This window comes from Octodon degus, unplaced genomic scaffold (genome assembly GCF_000260255.1).
Source record: "Octodon degus isolate 3935 unplaced genomic scaffold, OctDeg1.0 scaffold00099, whole genome shotgun sequence".
Taxonomy (NCBI): Eukaryota; Metazoa; Chordata; class Mammalia; order Rodentia; family Octodontidae; genus Octodon; species Octodon degus.
The window spans coordinates 10,543,581-10,549,243 of NW_004524675.1; positions in this window are offsets into that span (position 1 = coordinate 10,543,581).

Genomic DNA, 5,663 nt, shown 5'->3' on the forward strand with positions numbered 1-5,663 from the left:
AGATGGCTCAGTAGAATAAGCACTTGCCTGGCAAGCACAAGGACCTGAGTTCAATCCCTGGTTCTGAAAAAAAAAAAAAAAAAAACCCAAAACTTCAGAGAATGAAGAGGTGCACCTGAGGAATAAGGAATGCATCATCAGGGTGGGGCTGCAGAAAGCACCCTTCATGCGAGGTTGCCTTTCCCCACTCAGGGGAGATTTTCCCAACTTCACACTTACATATAGCTGGGGGCAACTAGCATCTAACTCTTAAATAGCAATGGGATTTTTTCTCCTGGATGATAGTCCAAGTAGTTCTGGGTTTTATACCCTAGAAGAACTTATTTTATCATTAACATTAGAAAGCACAATGTCTTGGGAACTCATTAAAGTTATGATAGTGTTATCATATTTGATATTGCTTTGAAAAATGATCACTCTAGTAGCATTTATTCTGTGCTCATACCAAAAGTCTGGCTGGGGTGAGCCTAAATAGTCATCGGTATGAGCATTATCTCAGAGATGTGTCACTTACAAAGATCAAGTATCATTATTATGGTTGTTGGTCCAGAAGTTACCACCCAGTTTCAGCCGTGACTCATGTTTCTACGAGTGCATTGATTTAACCTGACAGTGTTCATAGTGATCTTCATATCTTTCAGCAGCACTTCTTATTCTAACCAGTACTACTTAGAGGACATATCAGACATCTGTTTCTTCATATTTAAAGAAAAACAATGCTATTGCTGAGAAATACTTGCAGTCTGAACTTACCAAGAACTCATTTTACTTTCAAACCAAAGTTGGACACGTCTTGTAGAGCACATCAAGAAGCCAAAACATGCAAGAGGATTTCCAGAAACAAAAACCAACCCCACACCCCTTCCTAGTACTTTCCCTGAGCAAACCTAAAATTCAAACTACCCCACATGCTATGGAGAGCAACAAAAAGATTTCTGAGCAGCCTAATCACACAGTTCCAAAGGTGGTATACAGCATTTAGCTTATTAAATATAATTTATTATTTGCTCAGCAACTGATTTCTTTAAAAAACATCGAACTCATTTTCAAAATGAGTTTCTATATTTAAAATGGATTTTACATTTAAACATAGTTTTGAGTTATCCTGAAAAATTTACTCATTATATTGTGCTACTTTTTACAAAGGTAATATAAAATTTTACTGAGTAAGGAATATCTTTATCATGAAATATCCCAGAAGCTCTTAACTTTGCATCAAAGGCAGACTAAAATCCAAGCCATAGCTCAAATGTTTGACTCTTTATTAAGTGAGTTACATAACCCTCCTAAATTTCCTTATTTAAAACACAGAAATAATAAAATTTAACCTTAACAAGTTGCTGGTTTAAACTCAACGAGATGGCACAAAGAAGTGCTTCTAAAAGTGTGTGACTCTTAAGGAAGCATAAAAAGCTTATAACTTCAAAAAGCAATATACTGTGAAATAAACCAGACACAAAAAGTAATACATGATTTCACTTCTGTGAACTATATTTTGGAAAATATGAATGCATAGAATCAGTAAATTTATTCCTGTAGCAATCATTTAATTTTATTTATAACCATATTAAAATATGTTGTAAACATTAAATATATGAATAAAAATTTTAAAAAGCAATATATTTCATCTAAGGATTTAGTTCAATAAGTGTTTGCCTAGCATGGGCAAGACCCTGGGCTTTATCCCTGACACAACAAAAAAAGAAAAGAAAATCAATAGACTTAATTAAAGATTATAAAGGATTGCTTAAGATTTTGAGCAATTATATAATGATGGACATAATACTGAAGGGTTTGAAGAGTTGAAGATTCTATACAAAATATAGAACAACTATACTCCAAACAAGGAGGTCCTGTCTATCTAGACCTGCAGTCTCAGTCTTTACTTCAAGCTTTAGACTCTGGTATCCAACTATTGCCTAGAGGATCCATCCACCTCAGCACATCCAAATGGAATGAGCATACTCCCAAAATTGATGTACAGATTTAATGCAATCCCTATCAAACTACCACCAACATACCTCACAGACCTAGAGAAATCGTAAAATTTATTTGGAACCAAAAAAGACCTAGAATAGTAAAGGCAATAATGGGCAACAAAGACAAGGCAGGAGGAAATACAATTCCTGTCTTGAAATTATACCACAAGGCTACTGTGATAAAATCAGCATGGTCCTGGCAATGAAATAGACTTGAGGATCAATAATCAAAAATAAGGAGATGCAGAAGCCTCTAGAAACACACTCAGCTACCTTATCTTCGACAAAGGGGCCAAACATGCTCACTAGAAGAAAGACAGCCTCTTTATCAAATGGTACTGGAAAAACTGGCTCTCTACATGCCAAAAACCAAAACTTGACCCAAGTCTATCACCATGCATTAAGCTAAAGTCAAAATGGATTAAAGATCTAAACATTAGGACAGAAACACTAAATCTCCTGGAAGAAAAAGAAGGAGGAACTCTTAAAGACATAGGGGTAGGCAAAGAGTTTATGAACAAAAATCAAATCACACAGGTAATACTTGAAAGAATTAGCAACTGGGACCTTCTCCTATTGAGAAGTTTTTGCACATCAAAAGAAATTACCAACAAAGTGAAAAGACAACCTACAAATTTGGAAAAAATCTTAACTAATAAGCACTCAGACAAATATCCGCTCTCTAGAATTTATAAAGAACTAAAAAACACTAGGGCCCCAAAATTTAAAGACCCAATCCAGAAATGGGCACCTGAGATGAATACACACTTCTCAGAGGACGAAATTAAAGAAGCAAATAAATATATGAAAAAATGCTCCACATCACTAGCCATCCATGAAATGCAAATTAAAACAACATTGAGATAACATCTCACCCCAGAAAGAATAGCTATCATAAAGGAATCACCCAACAACAAATGTTGGAGAGGCTGTGGGGGAAAAGGAACCCTTCACCACTGCTGGTAGGAATGTAGACAAGTGCAACCATATGGAAATCCATGTGGAGACTCCTTTAAAAACTAAGACTGGAAATCACATTCAAACCAGCTATCCTCCTATTGGGAATTTTCCCGGAGGAACTGAAAACTTCATATCATAGTGATATATGTGTACCTATGTTTATAGCTGCACAATTCATGATAGTCAAATCTTGAAAGCAACCAAGATGCCCATCACCTGTGGAATGGATGAAAAAGATGTGGTATTTTTATACAATGGAGTTTTACTCAGCTATAAAGAATGATAAACTTGAAGTCTTTATATTTAAGTGGATGCCAACTGAAGATATACTCGTAAGTGAAATAAACCAGATACACATGTGTAAATATCGTACATTCTCCCTAGTATAAGAACTCAAAAGAAGAAATAAAAATAGAAAGGTATAACACAATTAAAAGGAAACTGAGAACTTGAGGATTAGACAATGAAGAGAGGGTAAGGAAAAAAGCTAGGAAACATGACAGGGGCAAAGCTATATATTTGTATGTACAAGATGGGTAAGGCAATGATCCTGAGAATCTTCAGCAGGGTTTTGAAACTGGCAGTTAATTGGTAGGATTCTCACCCTGACTAACTATATATGCTAATACCTGTGAACTAAGCAACTGCACTGTAGATAGCAATATGTAATACTGGGGTCATGCTTGGAATGCCTGTCATTCCAAGTATGTCTTCTAAACACATACTGCTTTGGGGCTAGGGAGATGGCTCAGTGGAATAAGTGCTTCCCAGGCAAGCACGAGGGCCTGAGTTCAATCCTCAGTTCCACCACAAAATAAAATACAATTAAACTAAATTAAAATAATAATAATAATAAAATAAAAAATAAATACATACATACTGCTTGTCATGACATACCAATTACTGCCATACTGTCTCTCAAGTAAATGTTTGTTTTTTTAAAAAAGGGTAATAAATGAAAATAAGAGAGAAGGAAAACGTCACAGGACTGTCCTGCTACAATGCTGTATATGGTTAGACTTCTAAACTTCTGGGTAAAAATATGTAATTGTTTATTCTTATTTTTAAATTTTTTTATTTCATATTCTGTAGGAACTTAAAGGTTAACATATCAATACTGGATGAAAAATACCTGTTCCATGTTATGCGTAAGATGTTTGATATTCAGACAGACAGTGAGGTTAAGCTCAACTGCCTATGTTGTAGGGTAGTAACAATGAGCTTCTCTTCTAGAGGGTTAGCAGCCTAAGTTTGTAGACCAAAAATTAAAGAAAAGAAGAGCTGCAAGGATAGCCAACATTTTGGCCCTAGCCTTTCAAGGTCAGTGAGGACTCAGGACATAGGAAAACCTATACTGTAATATCATGTAATTCAGTGGTGTCCCAAATTTTCTGAACAAAGAGATTACGCAGCCACAGAGGAAAGTGATTGATGATGTAGAGTGTGCATAAGGACAGTCACATGGAGAGAAAACATTCTCTCAGGCTTTCACAGAGAGCAAATTGGTCAAGCAATGGTCGTGACTCATCCACATGGCTGACACTGACAAAGGATTCACAAAGTGCAGTACAGGATTTTAGAATAAAACCTGAGGGGATTTGACTGACTTATCAGATACAAAGCTACATTTCTTGTTATATAGGTCTTACTTTATCTTGGTCCTAACCATCCAGCAAAAAAGTATAAAAATGAAGTATAAAATGTAAAGCCATATTAATATGCTAAGCTGTAAAAGGCTCAAGTCAACAACTTCTGACATTGCCAGTCTTACGGAAAACCCACTACTATTATGGACTACTGGACTATATTGGAATATTTTGCTGAATTCACACACCTATAATACTTAAATGACAATGGAATGCCTTTCTCTGACAAAACTAAACAAAAAAAGGGATATAAATGAACAACCATTTTGTATCTGTATATTCAAAATAGTTAGAATTGATATATGGCTACATTCTCTTAATTCAATGAATAGAAAGACTTGTTCTAATAGTGTTTGTGGACAGGATATCATGTCTGCATCTTGTACAATGAATGACCACTAAGACAACAATGTGCAATGTATTAGTTATTGAAACTATCCTACTAATTGGTTTTGAAATTGTCTCATTGCTATTTGTTTCTCAATAAAATTATTTTTTAAAAATGGAACGAGCACCTTACTGTGTACAACTATTGTTATCATCTGGTTTAGTGGAAGCAACCCACTTTCATACAGCAACAAAATTCAGAAAACTGGATGCCACTGTCAAATCTTCTCTCTTACTCATGGTCCTACTGCAAATACCTAAATCAAGGCTGATAGAGATGTTTGTTTTTTGTTTGTTTGGTGTTTTTTTTTTGTTTGTTTTTTTTTGTTTTTTTTTTTTGTATTTTAGAGTACAGTCTTCAGGGTATTTAGGGTCTCACTACTAAATGGGACTCACAGTGATCCTCCTGTTTACAGCCTTCCAAGAGCTGGGATTGCAGGCACTTGCCACCACGCCCAGTTTCAATTGCCATCTCAGCACACCCCAGGGGCAGGGCCGGCACAAGAGATGGTTCTTTAATGTGGCAGGACTTCTGCATCATCTAAAATCCTTGTGAAAGCACCAAGTTTTACCCCAGAAATTCTGACTCGTAAGGTGCAGGATGTACCATGAAAATTTGCATTCAAATTTAAAGAAAACCTCCATGAGAACTGGATACAGTTTATCAATAAAACTTTGGAAAAAAAAAAAA